Source organism: Schistocerca piceifrons, chromosome 2 (genome assembly GCF_021461385.2).
Source record: "Schistocerca piceifrons isolate TAMUIC-IGC-003096 chromosome 2, iqSchPice1.1, whole genome shotgun sequence".
In the NCBI taxonomy this organism is placed as follows: domain Eukaryota; kingdom Metazoa; phylum Arthropoda; class Insecta; order Orthoptera; family Acrididae; genus Schistocerca; species Schistocerca piceifrons.
Window position 1 is genome coordinate 307,408,863 of NC_060139.1, and position 19,810 is coordinate 307,428,672.

Genomic DNA, 19,810 nt, shown 5'->3' on the forward strand with positions numbered 1-19,810 from the left:
ACCAGGTTTCGTCCTTCCAGAGCAACCTTCTGGTTAATCACTTTCCAGTCTTCTGTCAGGACTTTTGGGTTCTGGGCTCCTATTTTTGCAAACAGAGTCTTAGGAGAGACTTCCTTAAGGATCTTGGGTACTCATAATGATACCTTTGTGGTCTTAAGAAGCTCCGCTGCCATCTTGACCAGCAGCTTTGCGTCTTCCCATGGGGATATCATGGGCACCTTGTCCTTGAGCCGTTCTACTGTGTGCACCCCCTCACAGACAAAAATGAGTGCACCACGATCTAGATAGACCCTCCAGAAGTTGGAACCTGGGCCAGGTACCCCCCCCCCCCCCCCCAAATCTTTTTGAAGAGGACCATCTGCCATCTGTACTAGTTCCTCCTGCTGTGAGGTGATGGCCACCAGTGGATAACCTTCCTGGATAACTGCCATCCTAAAACCGAGACTGCAGTACTATAGGTCTGTTTCCCTATTTCTTGCCTCGGTTTTTTCTGGACTCGCTTATCCAGGGGGAGGGGGGGGCCTCTGATTCATCCCTTATCCGCTTACTACCTGTCTTTGCGTTGTGGGGGTCTGTGTGTCCCCTTCAACCTGAGACAGTTTTTTCCTGGGGGTCTTGGGTTCTAGTCCCTTTACTTCCCTCTACTTGTGTTTAGGAAGCCATTCTTTTCCTTCCTTTTTCCTCTGTTCCCTAAGTAACTTCCTCCTTTGGGCCTCAGACAAGCCTTTGATCTTAATCTGGTCTAGCTTCTCGGTTACAGTTCCCACTTCTGGATCAGGTCCAGACCCTGATTCAGTAGTGGAAATGCCTTCCATCGGTTCAGTCCCAATGTGTGTGTATCTGAGGTCTGTATTGGCCCTCAGTTTCTTTTTCTGTAGTCATACCCATGTTGGTCCCATGAGATTTGGGGATCTAGAAGGTCCACACCACGAATACCCCATGCGGTGTAAGGCTAATTACTCAGGGAGGTCGCCCGGTATCCCTGAGGCTCTGTTTGCGACACATCTTCCCATGTGCCACGCACCCCTCAGCATGGATCGCATCACACCTTGTGTTGTGTCAGAGAATAGGGTAGGAATAGGAGTGGATGGGATGTTGTGGGGCACTCATAGTCTGATCCATCGGCTGAGGCCTTTCCGGCAGTAGGTCCTCTACCTTTGGCATAGCCCTCAGCTTTTCGTGGACACACAAGCCTCTCCACCCGCACAGACAGTGCTTTGTCAAGGTGGTGTCCCCTGGAGAGGCTCTTACGATAATATGTAGCATTTAGGATACTGTAGACTTCCTCTTTTTGTCCAGTCAGACAACTAATACTAAGCTTTTCTCTTTGAGATTGCTATTAAGTGTTGTTTACTACTTTGGAATATGATTGTGCCTGGATTCCTTTCAGTATTACTATCTGTGCATCATGAGGCCATTACTAATGTTTTTCATACTGTGCCCACAACTAGAGAACAAAGTATGAATATATTTCTATAATTTTTTTCCTCTTTCCCCAAACTCTGGTTGGAAAGTACATTGTCTACATCTACATCTACATTTATACTCTGCAAGCCACCCAACGGTGTGTGGCGGAGGGCACTTTACATGCCACTGTCATTACCTCCCTTTCCTGTTCCAGTCGCATATGGTTCGCGGGAAGAACGACTGTCTGAAAGCCTCCGTGCGCGCTCTAATCTCTCTAATTTTACATTCGTGATCTCCTCGGGAGGTATAAGTAGGGGGAAGCAATATATTCGATACCTCATCCAGAAACACACCCTCTCGAAACCTGGCGAGCAATCTACACCGCGATGCAGAGCGCCTCTCTTGCAGAGTCTGCCACTTGAGTTTATTAAACATCTCCGTAACGCTATCACGGTTACCAAACAACCCTGTGACAAAACGCGCCGCTCTTCTTTGGATCTTCTCTATCTCCTCCGTCAAACCGATCTGGTACGGATCCCACACTGATGAGCAATACTCAAGTATAGGTCGAACGAGTGTTTTGTAAGCCACCTCCTTTGTTGATGGACTACATTTTCTAAGCATTCTCCCAATGAATCTCAACCTGGTACCCGCCTTACCAACAATTAATTTTATATGATCATTCCACTTCAAATCGTTCCGCACGCATACTCCCAGATATTTTACAGAAGTAACTGCTACCAGTGTTTGTTCCGCTATCATATAATCATACAATAAAGGATCCTTCTTTCTATGTATTCGCAATACATTACATTTGTCTATGTTAAGGGACAGTTGCCACTCCCTGCACCAAGTGCCTATCCGCTGCAGATCTTCCTGCATTTCGCTACAATTTTCTAATGCTGTTCTTTGTATACTACAGCATCATCCGCGAAAAGCCGCATGGAACTTCCGACACTATCTACTAGGTCATTTATATATATTGTGAAAAGCAATGGTCCCATAACACTCCCCTGTGGCACGCCAGAGGTTACTCTGACGTCTGTAGACGTCTCTCCATTGATAACAACATGCTGTGTTCTGTTTGCTAAAAACTCTTCAATCCAGCCACACAGCTGGTCTGATATTCCGTAGGCTCTTACTTTGTTTATCAGGCGACAGTGCGGAACTGTATCGAACGCCTTCCGGAAGTCAAGAAAAATAGCATCTACCTGGGAGCCTGTATCTAATATTTTCTGGGTCTCATGAACAAATAAAGCGAGTTGGGTCTCACACGATCGCTCTTTCCGGAATCCATGTTGATTCCTACATAGTAGATTCTGGGTTTCCAAAAACGACATGATGCTCGAGCAAAAAACATGTTCTAAAATTCTACAACAGATCGACGTCAGAGATATAGGTCTATAGTTTTGCGCATCTGCTCGACGACCCTTCTTGAAGACTGGGACTACCTGTGCTCTTTTCCAATCATTTCGAACCCTCCGTTCCTCTAGAGACTTGCGGTACACGGCTGTTAGAAGGGGGGCAAGTTCTTTCGCGTACTCTGTGTAGAATCGAATTGGTATCCCGTCAGGTCCAGTGGCCTTTCCTCTATTGAGTGATTCCAGTTGCTTTTCTATTCCTTGGACATTTATTTCGATGTCAGCCATTTTTTCGTTTGTGCGAGGATTTAGAGAAGGAACTGCAGTGCGGTCTTCCTCTGTGAAACAGCTTTGGAAAAAGGTGTTTAGTATTTCAGCTTTACGCGTGTCATCCTCTATTTCAATGCCATCATCATCCCGGAGTGTCTGGATATGCTGTTTCGAGCCACTTACTGATCTAACGTAAGACCAGAACTTCCTAGGATTTTCTGTCAAGTCGGTACATAGAATTTTACTTTCGAATTCACTGAACGCTTCTCGCATAGCCCTCCTTACGCTAACTTTGACATCGTTTAGCTTCTGTTTGTCTGAGAGGTTTTGGCTGCGTTTAAACTTGGAGTGAAGCTCTCTTTGCTTTCGCAGTAGTTTCCTAACTTTGTTGTTGTACCACGGTGGGTTTTTCCCGTCCCTCACAGTTTTACTCAGCACGTACCTGTCTAAAACGCATTTTACGATTGCCTTGAACTTTTTCCATAAACACTCAACATTGTCAGTGTCGGAACAGAAATTTTCGTTTTGATCTGTTAGGTAGTCTGAAATCTGCCTTCTATTACTCTTGCTAAACAGATAAACCTTCCTCCCTTTTTTTATATTCCTATTAACTTCCATATTCAGGGATGCTGCAACGGCCTTATGATCACTGATTCCCTGTTCTGCACTTAAAGAGTCGAAAAGTTCGGGTCTGTTTGTTATCAGTAGGTCCAAGATGTTATCTCCACGAGTCGGTTCTCTGTTTAATTGCTCGAGGTAATTTTCGGATAGTGCACTCAGTATAATGTCACTCGATGCTCTGTCCCTACCACCCATCCTAAACATCTGAGTGTCCCAGTCTATATCTGGTAAATTGAAATCTCCACCTAAGACTATAACATGCTGAGAAAATTTATGTGAAATGTATTCCAAATTTTCTCTCAGTTGTTCTGCCACTAATGCTGCTGAGTCGGGAGGTCAGTAAAAGGAGCAAATTATTAACCTAGCTCGGTTGTTGAGTGTAACCTCCACCCATAATAATTCACAGGAACTATCCACTTCTACTTCACTACAGGATAAACTACTACTAACAGCGACGAACACTCCACCACCGGTTGCATGCAATCTATCCTTTCTAAACACCGTCTGTACCTTTGTAAAAATTTCGGCAGAATTTATCTCTGGCTTAAGCCAGCTTTCTGTACCTATAACGATTTCAGCTTCAGTGCTTTCTATCAGCGCTTGAAGTTCTGGCACTTTACCAACGCAGCTTCGACAGTTGACAATTACAATACCGATTGCTGCTTGGTCCCCGCATGTCCTGACTTTGCCTCGCACCCGTTGAGGCTGTTGCCCTTTCTGTACTTGCCCAAGGCCATCTAACCTAAAAAACCGCCCAGCCCATGCCACACAACCCCTGCTACCCATGTAGCCGCTTGTTGCGTGTAGTGGACTCCTGACCTATCCAGCGGAACCCGAAACACCACCACCCTATGGCGCAAGTCGAGGAATCTGCAGCCCACACGGTCGCAGAACCGTCTCAGCCTCTGATTCAGACCCTCCACTCGGCTCTGTACCAAAGGTCCGCAGTCAGTCCTGTCGACGATGCTGCAGATGGTGAGCTCTGCTTTCATCCCGCTAGCGAGACTGGCAGTCTTCACCAAATCAGATAGCCGCCGGAAGCCAGAGAGGATTTCCTCCGATCCATAACGACACACATCATTGGTGGCGACATGAGCAACCACCTGCAGATGGGTGCACCCTGTACCCTTCATGGCATCCGGAAGGACCCTTTCCACATCTGGAATGACTCCCCCCGGTATGCACACAGAGTGCACATTGGTTTTCTTCCCCTCTCTTGCTGCCATTTCCCTAAGGGGCCCCATTACGCGCCTGACGTTGGAGCTCCCAACTACCAGTAAGCCCACCCTCTGCGACTGCCCGGATCTTGCAGACTGAGGGGCAACCTCTGGAACAGGACAAGCAGCCATGTCAGGCCGAAGATCAGTATCAGCCTGAGACAGAGCCTGAAACCGGTTCGTCAGACAAACTGGAGAGGCCTTCCGTTCAGCCCTCCGGAATGTCTTTCGCCCCCTGCCACACCTTGAGACGACCTCCCACTCTACCACAGGTGAGGGATCAGCCTCAATGCGGGCAGTATCCCGGGCAACCACAGTCGTAGTCCGATCGGGGGATGCGTGGGACGAGCTGGCTGTCCCCGACAAACCCCCATCCGGACCCCCACATTGATGCCCATTGGCAACAGCCTCAAGCTGTGTGACCGAAGCCAACACTGCCTGAAGATGGGAGCGAAGGGATGCCAACTCAGTCTGCATCCGAACACAGCAGTTGCAGTCCCTATCCATGCTAAAAACTGTTTTGCAAAGAACGTCTGAACTAATCTACAGAGAGTGCAAACAAATCGACAGAATTTAAACGGTTATTAAAATACAAGATTGCCTAGTAAATGCAGTAATGCTGCTACTTGCGCACTGCTGACACTGCTCGGCGGCGGAAGGAGACTACGCGAATTTACTCTCAAATACTGTAATACGCCCAAAATTTATGAATTAAACAATGCAAATACCAAAAACACGCAAAGAAATTAAGAATTAAACTATGTAACAAATGAGTGAGCTAGGAGTATACGACTTGCTGCTGCAGCTGCTTATCCAACGGCGGCAGGGAGCACACCGACTGTGACCAACCGACACTGGCCGTTCAAAACAAAAACAGAAGACAAACGACTACGCGAATTTACACTATTCAGGTACTAAAACGCGATGCTACAACTCTCAAATACTATAATACGCCCGAAATTTATGAATTAAACAATGCAAGTACCAAAAACACGCAAAGAAATTAAGAATTAAACTATGTAACAAATGAGTGAGCTAGGAGTATACGACTTGCTGCTGCAGCTGCTTATCCAACCGCGGCAGGGAGCACACTGACTGTGACCAACCGACACTGGCCGTTTAAAACAAAAACAGAAGACAAACGACTACGCGAATTTACACTATTCAGGTACTAAAACGCGATGCTACAACTCTCAAATACTATAATACGCCCGAAATTTATGAATTAAACAATGCAAGTACCAAAAACACGCAAAGAAACTAAGAATTAAACTATGTAACAAATGAGTGAGCTAGGAGTATACGACTTGCTGCTGCAGCTGTGTACCAGGTTGTAAGATTCGCATAAAACCACTAACATTCTTCTCTCTGGATACTCAGTCACAAAGTTGATAATGGAGTTTCCACACAAAAGCAACTTTGTTATTGTTCAGAACCAAACCTAGCACAGATTTAAGTCTGGAGAAGAAAGCTTTGATGCTAGGAGATCTGGAGATGACTATAATGCATTTTTTTTCTTGAAAATTCAAACTGTCCTGTACATCCTTGAAATTTTTGGCCCTTACACAATGTTTTGATTACATTTAGCATAAATGGCTACTCTTTCCTTCTGTAATAAACTGATTGTGTAAATCCTGATAAGATGTACTCCCTCCAAAGAACACCTTAGTAGTTCTTTACTACCTTAAGGATGCCCTGAAATACAAATAATGTCAATATATGGAAATGTCGTGTGGCTAGGGCCTCCCGTCGGGTAGACCGTTCGCCTGGTGCAGGTCTTTCGATTTGACGCCACTTCGGCGACCTGCGCGTCGATGGGGATGAAATGATGATGATTAGGACTTGAGAAGATGTATTAGCAGTTCATCCACTTTACCTCTAATTTCCCTTACATTCTGATGAAATAAGTTTACTGTAACTTCTGACTTGTCTTCTCCATCTACTGAACTAACTTTCACCATTAAAGGAATACCTCCTACCTGACTTCTAACTAAAAATGTCTTGCTTTCCTACATGTTATTAGTCAGACTTGCCCTTGAATGAGCCCAGATCCACCTACTGTAGTCTCACGTACAAACTTAATCATCCAAACTTTCCCAATCCAATTCAATGTAGGCTTGACTAAAATAGCCCAAGTGCTGGACTCCCAGCTGTCACCACAAAAATGTGTGTCTTGTCAGCAGTCAACAGTACCTTCTCAGGTCTCATATTAACTTGCCTCATTGCACTGTCAAAATGGGATGGATTGCAATGCTAGAACAGCTGAACAATGTGATCTGAGTTTCATTAACAGTCCTGGCCAAGTCACTATAACCTACACTCAGCCTCCACCAAGACTATTCTCAGCCTCTCCCACTACACACTAGCTGATCCTCTTTAGTCCAGTCCGTATTAGCCCAGCAATCGGTTTAAAAATGCTGGTGACTTGGTACTCCTTGCCTGATGTGTCCCGCAGCTGAGGGGTTGCACCATGCCCTTTCTCTTCTTTTTATAGCTCCTCTCTAACTAGGCTTCGTAACAACATTGGATGTCAGCTGCATCTCATGTCCTCCTATAACTATTAGATGATCCTATCCACATGACTCTCACAGCTGGCTAAACGTATTCTCAATATTCAGAAATTAATTATTTCAGAATTAAATTATCGGAACACATTCTCTTTCTAATGGCCTTACTGACAACTGCCAGTTACCCACTTCTCCACCCTCTCCCTCGGTGGATGGTGATGAATAAGTTGGATGAAGTCTATGTTGAAGTATTCAAGAGATGTAAGTTGTTTTTTGGTTGTAGCTTGATTCCATCCCTTCTCTTATCTGCATTGGTAACAGCAATCCTTAATGTAATGAGTTGCCTGAAACTTTACTCTTCATCTTTATTTTGTATGCCTTACGCCAAAGGTGCTAATATTAAAAAATAAAAGAAAAAATATTTTTAATAAAGATGGTCGAGCTGCTTGCTGAAGTCTCCCAAGTAACAGGTCCTGATGTCTTTCCTTTTAGTATGAAAGCTTGTACTTTTAGCATAAATTGGAAACTGTTAGAGACTAGTTGCAAATCCTTTTTAATTAAAAATTCAGCTGTAACTGATGAAGAGGTTTTATTCAATCTGTATTAGTTATCTTGGGCAAAGAGACTGAAATTATATTTTCTTTGTTTTCTTTTTGTTGCAGGAGATATTATATGTTTTAAAATGAGTCCAGTGAATCCAGGAAACAGGTACCCTGGGAAAACTACAGCTGTGTTTTTGGAGTGCCAGTGCTGAATAAATATTTTAACTTAAAATTTAATTTCTTCTTTGCAACAAAATGTCTTTTTGTAAATGTGAACAAACTGGGTTGGTGTTAGAACTAATTTGTTCTTAAAAGATAAGATAGTTAATGTTACAAAATATTGATTTAAATCTCTACTTCAGGCTTTATTTTTTATTTTTTATGCTGTGGCTTAATTTCCATGTAAATAAGTCATGCAATGCATAGGCAGGACAACCATGTGGCAAAATAGATAACATACATTGAATACAAAGCTACATTTCCCTAACACTGTGGACAGGTATATGTATTCACAAGGCAATGTAAAAACACCAGAGAGACATATATTCCATTTGGCTACTTTGTAATCCTACCTACACATTTGTATCCTGTAACACCTATGTCATGTGCAGTTTTTATAGTGAGTATGCTATATTGTATTCCTATCAAGTACATGCAGGATGCTTATCAAGATCATATCTTTACATTACTTTCTGCTTGACACACAATAAAATTTTAATAGGATATTTAAGAGGCTGCCTAGTTCAGATACTCCACATTACTGTAAAAAGGGTAATTGGGAATAACATTTCATTAAGAAGCATATATAGACAAAATATTCAGGAGAAGGTAACGTATGCGACAACTTACCGAACAAAGAAAAATTATCAAATGTAACACATGTAAAGGCAATGACAAAAATCCAGACCTTCATTGATATGTAAGCTCATCACTTTCAGATTGCATTTTTATTGAAAACATTAACCGTAAGGAGCAATGCTGTACAGAACAGTTGGATCACAGAAGGAATAAGAATTCTGTTCTAGAAGAATGGGCTACTACATGAAATGTATAAATTGAAAAAGTCCAGACCTGAATCAGACATAATTATTATTAAAAACATACTAAAAATACTAAGGTAAATATTATCACCAGGATTATGCATACTTTGACAGAAGGTGTAGTGACACGGAGCATTGGAGACAAACACCAATGTCCAAAGGTGTCATGGCTCACGATCGGCAGCCTTCCGAGGCTATTGGCATCTCCCTGTAGAGCTGTATCTCATATAGAGGAGTGATCAGAAATAACCCAAAAAACTTGTATGGGTATTGCAGGGTAGGTTGTTCTGAGAAATAGTTGTTAAGAAAAAGTTTGATGTAATGTGCTAATTGTGATTTTGCATTGAATTTAGCCAATCAGGTCATCGCGTGCATAAATTCAAGCAGTCTGACACTAATTGTATCAGCTTATGTTGTAGATGAGGGGAACAGAAAGAGTGAGTCAAGAAATGAGCACATCTTACTGTTAACTTGCATTAGTTCTTGCTTTCAACCAGTTGTGGATCTTTGATTCCATGGTAACTGGAAACAGCAATCTGTGTTTTTAAATGATTACTTCTAATGCACATTTTCAGGAACAGGTGGAGTTCTTAAAATTTCCCTATCAAAACAATGTGCCCTATTATTCTTGAAAATCAGTGAGTGTAAACTGACTTAAATGTGCTAAAATGCAGTTAACACAGAAGAATCTGTGGGTCCATGAGTTGCCACTCATTCAGCTGCTCTTTACCAGTTAAAATATGCCTTTTTCAAAAGTGTTAAATTAAAGCTAGGTGAGCAGAAGTTGTGTTTGGGAGCTAAGATTTTTTTTTTTTTTCCGCTTCCAAAGGAATAACATTTTCTGATTTTTCACTTTAATGATTTTCATAAAAATTTCAAATTTTGTATTTAAATGTGGCTTCCACAAGAAAAGGAAGTCATACTTTAGAGGTTTAAGTAGCAAATCCTAATCATTAACATTTTAATAGTTTTTGTGAAAGAGTTGACAGAAAAGTTCATCACAAATATGTACATTTATTCTCTCAGTTACAGCATATACAGTGTTTAGTAATTGCTTATGATTTCACCCAACAAAATTCCAATAATGTGTAACTCTTTCAACATAATTATGAAAAATCAATCAATTTCATACTTAGTCAACAGCCATAAATGTAATAAATACAGGGAAAATAATGATAATTATAAAGCAATAAATCTGATGTTTTCTCAAGTTGGTAATGTAACAAAAAAATAATTGAGAATGTAAAGTAACATTAATTTTTCACAAAAACTGCTCAAGGTGTTATTCTCCAGCTTGTTTGCATGCTTTGCAGTGCTGCATCACGGAGTCCACAAGTTTTCCAGAGGTTTTTATGGTTTCATCAATCTTCACATGTCTACTGGAATCATGAAGACAGTTTTCTTCACATGCCCCACAGACAAAAATTTAAAGAGGTAAGATCTGGTGAATGAGCTGGCCAGGCAACTGGACCACCTCGGCCAATCCATCTCTACAGATACGGTGCATCTAAATCCTCATGGACCCCAACAGCAAAGTGTGGCGATGTTGGAACTACATTACTTGATGGACCATCAGAGGAACATCTTCTAAATACAATGGAAGAATGTTTACAAAGAACACTAAATAAGTCCATCCATTTAAATGTGGAGGAAGTAGGATAGGACACAACAAACACTTGCTTACTATACCTACCCATGCCAAACTGGTGCTTATACAATGTATTTTCGTAATTCCAAATTGTTTTGAGAGTTGAATGGCCCTTCTTTGATGAAATATGCCTTGTCTGTCTACAGCACCATCCTTCAAAATCTAAATTTTCAGTGCTTTAGGTTAAGTAACAATGAATATTGATTTCGAGAAAAGTGGTCCTTTTCCATCAAATCTTGCACTTTCTGAAGGTGTTGCAGAAGTAGGTTTTCATCATGTAGTACATCCAATACTACAGCATGTTGTGAGTAACGACGCCATTCTGTAGCTATACTGAACCCAGAAGATGTGTTACATTCCAAATGATCTGTTACCTAGATGCTATTCATTATACTTTTACCTTAAATATTTTCTTGTACAGTCTTCTTTCCAGAATTCTCTTGATTCAGTGGACTTCCTATGCAGTACCACTAACTCTTACCCGATGACTTCTTCTCCATCTGCAGAGAATCGAGGGCTGGAAGAGAGCTTTACATACTAATGGCCATTATAATTGCTACACCACGAAGATGACGTGCTACAGACGCGAAATTTAACTGACAGGAAGAAGATGCTGTGATATGCAAATGATTAGCTTTTCAGAGCATTCACACAAGGCTGGCACCGGTGGCGACACCTACAATGTGCTGACATGAGGAAAGTTTTCAACCGATTTCTCATACACAAACAGCAGTTGACCGGCCTTGCTTGGTGAAACATTGTTGTGATGCCTCATGTAAGGAGGAGAAATGCGTACCATCATGTTTCCAACTTGGATAAAGGCCGGATTGTAGCCTATCACGATTGCAGTTTACCGTATCGCGACATTGCTGCTCGCGTTGTTCGAGATCCAATGACTGTTAGCAGAATTTGAAATCGGTGGGTTCAGGGGGGTAATACGGAATGCCGTGCTGGATCTCAATGGCCTCGTATCATTAGCAGTCAAGATGACAGGCATCTTATCCTATGGCTGTAACGGATTGTGCAGCTACATCTTGATCCCTGAGTCAACAGATGGGGTCATTTGCAAGACAACAACCATCTGCACGAACAGTTCGACAACATTTGCAGCAACATGGACTATCAGCTCGGAGACCATGGCTGCCGTTGCCCTTGACGCTGCATCACAGACAGGAGCGCCTGCAGTGGTGTATTCAACAACAAACCTGGGTGCACGAATGGCAAAACTTCCCCCCCCCCCCCCATATAAATCCAGGTTCTGTTTACATCATCATGATGGTCGCATCCGTGTTTGGTGACATCGACATTGGAAGCGTGTATTCGTCCTCGCCATGCTGGCGTATCACCCGGCATGATGGTTTGGGGTGCCATTGGTTACACATCCGTTTCACCTCTTGTTCGCATTGACGGCACTTTGAACAGTGGACGTTACATTTCAGATGTGTTACGACCCGTAGCTCTACCCTTCATTTGATCCCTGCAAAATCCGACATTTCAGGATGATAATGCACGACCGCATGTGGCAGATCCTGTATGGGCCTTTCTGGATACAGAAAATGTTCAACTGCTGCCCTGGCCAGCACATTCTCCAGATCTCTCACCAATTGAAAATCTCTGGTCAATGGTAGCCGAGCAACTGGCTCGTCACAATACGCCAGTCACTACTCTTGGTGAACTGTGCTATCGTGTTGAAGCCAGTTCCTGCCCAGTCACCGAAGCTGGGCCCGGCAAGTACTTGGTTGGGTGACTGTTTGGAGAAAATAAAATGGTTTTCAGGACAGGCAAGTCACTGAAGTGGCGTCCAATAGAAAGACTTGCACCAAACTGTTGTGCCAGAGGACTGGATCCATAATTTCTGTCAGAAGGGGCACGGTTCATAGTAACTGATGGAAAGTCATCAAGTAAGACAGAAGTAATGTCTGGCACTCTGAAGGAAGTATTATTAGGCCCTCTGCTGTTGCTGATCTATATAAACGATTTAGGAGGCTACTTAGATTGTTTGCAGATGATATTTACCATCTTGAAAAGTCATCAGATTATCAAAATGAATTTCAAAATGGTTTAGACAAATTATATGTATGGTGTGTGAAGTGGCAATTGTTGTTGTTGTGGTCTTCAGTCCAGAGACTGGTTTGATGCAGCTCTCCATGCTGCTCTATCCTGTGCAAGCTTCTTCATCTCCCAGTACCTACTGCAACCTACATCCTTCTGAATCTGTTTAGTGTATTCCTCTCTTGGTCTCCCTCTACGATTTTTACCCTCCACGCTTCCCTCCAATACTAAATTGGTGATCCCTTGATGTCTCAAAATATGCTTGTCAAGTTGTGCCACAAACTCCTCTTCTCTCCAATTCTATTTAATACCTCCTCATTAGTTATGTGGTCTACCCATCTAATCTTCAGCATTCTTCTGTAACACCACATTTCAAAAGCTTCTATTCTCTTCTTGTCTAAACTATTTATCATCCACATTTCACTTCCATACAAGGCTACACTCCATACAAATACTATCAGAAACGACTTCCTGACACTTAAATCTATACTCGGTGTTAACAAATTTTTCTTCTTCAGAAACACTTTCCTTGCCATTGCCAGTCTACATTTTATATCCTCTCTACTTCGACCATCATCAGTTATTTTGCTCCCCAAATAGCAAAACTCATTTACTACTTTAAGTGTCTCATTTCCTAATCTAATTCCCTCATCATCACCCGACTTAATTCGACTACATTCCATTATCCTCGTTTTGCTTTTGTTGATGTTCATCTTATATCCCCCTTTCAAGACACTGTCCATTTTGTTCAGCTGCTCTTCCAGGTCCTCTGCTGTGTCTGACAGAATTACAATGTCATCGGCGAACCTCAAAGTTTTTATTTCTTCTCCATGGATTTTAATTCCTACTCCAAATTTTTCTTTTGGTTCCTTCACTGCTTCCTCAATATACAGAATGAATAACATCAGGGATAGGCTACAACCCCTTCCCAACCACTGCTTCCCTTTCATGCCCCTCGACTCTTATAATTGCCATCTGGTTTCTCTACAAATTGTAAATAGCCTTTCGTACCCAGTATTTTACCCCTGCCACCTTCTGAATTTGATAGAGAGTATTCCAGTCAACATTGTCAAAAGCTTGCTCTAAGTCTACAAATGCTAGAAATGTAGGTTTGCCTTTCCTTAATCTATTTTCTAATATAAGTCGTAGGGTCAGTATTGCCTCATGTGTTCCAACATTTCTAAGGAATCCAAACTGATCTCCCCGAGGTTGGCTTCTACCAGTTTTTCCATTCGTCTGTAAAGAATGTGTGTTAGTATTTTGCAGCCGTGGCTTATTAAACTGATAGTCTGGTAATTTTCATATCTGTCAACACCTGCTTTCTTTGGGATTGGAATTATTATATTCTTCTTGAAGTCTGAGGGTATTTTGCCTGTCTCGTACACCTTGCTCACTAGATGGTAGAGTTTTGTGAGGCCTGCCTCTCCCAACGCTGTCAGTATTTCTAATGGACTGTTGTCTATTCCCAGGGCCTTGTTTCGACTTAGGTCTTTCAGTGTTCTGTCAAACTCTACACGCAGTATCATATTTCCTATTTCATCTTTATCTACAGTCTCTTCCATTTCTATAATATTGTCCTCAAGGAAATCGCCCTTGTATAGACCCTCTATATACTCCTTCCACCTTTCTGCTTTTCCTTCTTTGCTTACAACTGGGTTTCCATCTGAGCTCTTGATATTCATACAAGTGCTTCTCTTTTCTCCAAAGGTCTCTTTAATTTTCCTGTAGGCAGTATCTATCTTACCCCTAGTGATATGTGCCTCCACATCCACTAGCCATCCCTGCTTAGCATTTTCCACTTCCTGTCGATCTTATTTTTGAGACTTTTGTATTCCTTTTTGCCTACTTCATTTACTGCATTTTTATACACTCCTGGAAATTGAAATAAGAACACCGTGAATTCATTGTCCCAGGAAGGGGAAACTTTATTGACACATTCCTGGGGTCATATACATCACATGATAACACTGACAGAACCACAGGCACATAGACAGATGCAACAGAGCATGCACAATGTCGGCACTAGTACAGTGTATATCCACCTTTCGCACCAATGCAGGCTGCTATTCTCCCATGGAGACGATCGTAGAGATGCTGGATGTAGTCCTGTGGAACGGCTTGCCATGCCATTTCCACCTGGCGCCTCAGTTGCACCAGCGTTCGTGCTGGACGTGCAGACCGCGTGAGACGACGCTTCATCCAGTCCCAAACATGCTCAATGGGGGACAGATCCGGAGATCTTGCTGGCCAGGGTAGTTGACTTACACCTTCTAGAGCACGTTGGGTGGCACGGGATACATGCGGACGTGCATTGTCCTGTTGGAACAGCAAGTTCCCTTGCCGGTCTAGGAATGGTAGAACGATGGGTTCGATGACGGTTTGGATGTACCGTGCACTATTCAGTGTCCCCTCGACGATCACCAGTGGTGTACGGCCAGTGTAGGAGATCGCTCCCCACACCATGATGCCGGGTGTTGGCCCTGTGTGCCTCGGTCGTATGCAGTCCTGATTGTGGCGCTCACCTGCACGGCGCCAAACACGCATACGACCATCATTGGCACCAAGGCAGAAGCGACTCTCATCGCTGAAGACGACACGTCTCCATTCGTCCCTCCATTCACGCCTGTCGCGACACCACTGGAGGCGGGCTGCACGATGTTGGGGCGTGAGTGGATGACGGCCTAACGGTGTGCGTGACCGTAGCCCAGCTTCATGGAGACAGTTGCGAATGGTCCTCGCCGATACCCCAGGAGCAACAGTGTCCCTAATTTGCTGGGAAGTGGCCGTGCGGTCCCCTACGGCACTGCGTAGGATCCTACGGTCTTGGCGTGCATCCGTGCGTCGCTGCGGTCCGGTCCCAGGTCGACGGGCACGTGCACCTTCCGCCGACCACTGGCGACAACATCGATGTACTGTGGAGACCTCACGCCCCACGTGTTGAGCAATTCGGCGGTACGTCCACCTGGCCTCCCGCATGCCCACTATACGCCCTCGCACAGAGTCTGTCAACTGCACATACGGTTCACGTCCACGCTGTCGCGGCATGCTACCAGTGTTAAAGACTGCGATGGAGCTCCGTATGCCACGGCAAACTGGCTGACACTGACGGCGGCGGTGCACAAATGCTGCGCAGCTAGCGCCATTCGACGGCCAACACCGCGGTTCCTGGTGTGTCCGCTGTGCCGTGCGTGTGATCATTGCATGTACAGCCCTCTCGCAGTGTCCGGAGCAAGTATGGTGGGTCTGACACACCGGCGTCAATGTGTTCTTTTTTCCATTTCCAGGAGTGTATTTTCTCCTTTCATCATTTAAATTCAATATCTCTTCTGTTACCCAAGGATTTCCAGTAGCCCTCGTCTTTTTACCTACTTGATCCTCTGCTACCTTCTCTATTTCATCTCTCAAAGCTACCCATTCTTCTTCTACTGTATTTCTTTCCCCCATTCTTGTCAATGGTTTCCTAATACTTTCCCTGAAGCTCTTTACAACCTCTGGTTCTTTCAGTTTATCCAGGTCCCATCTCCTCAATTAACTCTAAATAATGAAAAGTGTGAAGTCATTGACATGAGCACTATAAGGCATTACAATGGATCCACTAAATTTTGGCTACACGATATATCACACAAATCTGAAGGTTGTAATATCAACTATATACTTAGGGATACAATTATGAATAACTTGAATTGGAATGATAACATAGATAATGTTGTGGGAGAAGCAAACCAAACACTGTGATTTATTGGCATAACACTTAGAAAATGCAACAGGTCTACTAAAGAGACTGCTTACACTATGTTTGTTCTCTCTTGGAGTATTGCTGTCGGCTGTGGGATCCTCATCAGTAATGATGTCTGGAGGACATCAAAAATGACCAGGGAAGGGCAGCTCTTTTTGCACTGTCACGAAATAGTGGAGAGAGTGCCATGAATACGATACACAAATTTGGGTGGCAATTATTAACACCAAACCGTTTTTTTGTAACAGGATCTTTTCATGAAATTTCAGCCACAAATTTGCTCCTCAGAGTGTGAAAATATTTTGTTAGTGTCCACCTATATAGGGAGAAATGATCATCATAACAAAAAAAGAGAAATCAGATCGCGCACAGAAAGAGTTAAGTGTTTGTTTTTATCACACACTGTTAGAGAGTAGAAAGTAGAGAAATAGCTTGAAAGTGGTTTGATGGTCACTCTGTCAGGCTCTTAATTGTGAATTGCAGAGTAATCATGTAGATGTAAATGTAGTTGCAAGTTCCCATATTCTTGGGCAGGAATGTTACTTACTATAAAGGTTGAAATAGAATATCATGAGCACATTTTGGTGCACTGTTGTGTTAGTTCCATATTTACAACTGTATTTTTAATTATGTATGTTAGCCGAGTGGTCTAAGGTGCTGCAGTCATGGACTGTGCGGCTGGTCCCGGCGGAGGTTCGAGTCCTCCCTTGCGCATGGGTGTGTGTGTTTGTCGTTAGGATAATTTAGGTTAAGTAGTGTGTAAGCTTAGGCACTGCTGACCTTAGCAGTTAAGTACCACAAGATTTCACACACATTTGAACATTTTTGAACTATATATGAAGGTAGTATCTGTTCCTGAAAGAACAGTTAACGTTGATGACCATGCAGTTTTTGTTAGAATGAAATGATAATTAAATGGACACCTAGCTGCAAACAGGCGTTGAGATACTTCATTGGGGACATGTTGAAAATGTGTGCCCCGACCGGGGCTCGAACCCGGGATCTCCTGCTTACATGGCAGATGCTCTGTCCATCTGAGCCGCCAAGGCACAGAGGAGAGTGTGCCTGCAGGGACTTATCCCTTGCACACTCCCCGTGAGACCCACATTCCCAACATGTCCACACAACTACATTCGTAGTGCGCCTAATAGATGTTTGCCCATAATAATCATTACTCGTGGCAGATTATTTATCAACCGTAAGAGTTTGAGCGTAGCGTATGCATTCGCACAAGAAGGTCAATAACCGGGAAGCCATATTTGGACTATATATGAAGGTACTATATGTTCCCGAAAGAACAGTTATCGTTGATGACCATGCAGCTTTCGTTAGAATTAAATGATAATTAAATGGACACCCTAGCTGCAAACAGGTGTTGATATACTTCATTGGGGACATGTTGAAAATGTGTGCCCTGATTGGGACTCGAACCCGGGATCTCCGACTTACATGGCAGATGCTCTATCCATCTAAGCCACCGAGGGCACAGAGGATAGTGCGCCTGCAGGGACTTATCAAAAAAATGGTTCAAATGGCTCTGAGCACTATAGGACGTAACTGCTGAGGTCATCAGTCCTCTAGAACTTAGAACTACTTAAACCTAACTAACCTAAGGACATCATACACATCCATGCCCGAGGCAGGATTTGAACCTGTGACCGTAGCGGTCACATGGTTCCAGACTGTAGCGCCTAGAACCGCTCGGCCACTCTGGCCGGCAGGGACTTATCCCTTGCACGCTCGCCGTGAGACCCTCATTCCCAACATGTCCACACAATTACATTTGTCTTGCACCTAATAGATGTTTGCCCATGAGTATTAGGCCACCGAGGGCACAGAGGATAGTGCACCTGCAGGGACTTATCCCTTGCACGCTCCCTGTGAGACCCACATTCCCAACATGTCCACACAACTACATTCGTAGTGCACCTAATAGATATTTGCCCATCAGTACGATGTAGTTGTGTGGTCATGTTGTGAATGTGGTCTCATGGGGAGCATGCAAGGGATAAGTCCCTGCAGGCCCACTATCCTCTGTGCCCTCGGTGGCTCAGATGGATAGAGCGTCTGCCTTGTAAGCAGGAGATCCCGGGTTTGAGTCCCAGTTGGGGCACACGCTTTCAACATGTCCCCAATGAAGTATATCAACGCCTGTTTGCAGCTAGGGTGTCCATTTAATTATCATTTTATTCTAACGAAAGCTGCGTGTTCATCAACGGTAACTATTCTTTCAGGAACAGATACTACCTTCATATATAGTTAAAATATGGCTTCCTGGCTATTGACCTTCTTGTGCAAACGCACACGCTATGCCTAAACTCTTATGGGACTTGGTAGATTACTCTGCCATGAGTAATGAGTATGATGAGCAAACATCTATGAGGCGCACTACGAATGTAGTTATGTGGACATGTTGAGAATGTGGGTCTCACGGGGAGCGTGCAAGGGATAAGTCCCTGCAGGTGCACTATCCTCTGTGCCCTTGGCGGCTCAGATGGATAGAGCGTCTGCCATGTAAGCAGGAGATCCTGGGTTTGAGTCCAGGTCTTGGCACACATTTTCAACCCAATGAAGTATATCAACACCTGTTTGCAGATAGGGTATCCATTTAATTGTCATTTGAACTGTATTTTTTTTTTAATTGGTAAGTAGCATTGGGGTGCGTTACTGTGCTGGAAATTGATGTTATTTCATGGTGGCGCTGTTGCTCAAGTGAGATACAGACTTAGATTGACAGTCTCAGAATGGTGAAGACACTAAGGGGATGGTGTGGGAACAACATGAGCACATTGTACCATTAGGGGAGGGGAGATGCTTTTTTGACCATAAATTACCGTCATTATGATAATGGTTATCCGGTTGCACTAAAAGCATTTTACCATTAACTAACAACTGGGTAATCATGGACACAAGTGCGCTACTCGGGGACCATTATGCCTATAAATTACGGTAATTGTAATGAAAATTATAGATCATTAATTGCAGTTACAAGACAGTTATTTTCTATTAATTATATCCTACATAAACAAAGTGATTGATTTGTTTACATATGGGGAACTAGGGCAACTGACCAGTTTGTTTAAATAACAGAACAATGTCTGCCATTCGGTTACCTTCCATTCAGAAAGCGGTTGCACTCAACGACAGTTATATTGACTTGTAAATTATAGATTGCAGCAATGAGTTGTTATTTTATTTTATTATTTTTTTATGCAGATCTAGATTTCAGCTAGAGGCTAGCCGTTCCCAATGCACTATTATTTTCGCTCAAAGCATGTAAGTCCCTGTTGATCGGGCTTCACCCACAGTTCATTGAATAGTCAAAAAATTTAAAAAGGATGACTGATTACTGCAATCTGTAATTTACAAATGTCTGTCATTGTCACGAAACATGCCTATATCCGCTATT

At 43.2% G+C, this 19,810-nt stretch overlaps 2 non-coding genes across 2 annotated transcripts; one reads left to right on the top strand and one right to left on the bottom strand.

The window, feature by feature from the left end:
* Positions 1 to 17,376: 17,376 nt before the first annotated feature.
* Trnat-ugu lies at positions 17,377 to 17,450 on the bottom strand. Its single transcript has one exon. It is a non-coding gene; the product is annotated as a tRNA-Thr (tRNA).
* A 989-nt stretch (positions 17,451 to 18,439) lies between these two features.
* On the top strand, positions 18,440 to 18,514 carry Trnat-ugu. The gene has a single exon. It is a non-coding gene; the product is annotated as a tRNA-Thr (tRNA).
* The last annotated feature ends 1,296 nt before the right edge of the window (positions 18,515 to 19,810 follow it).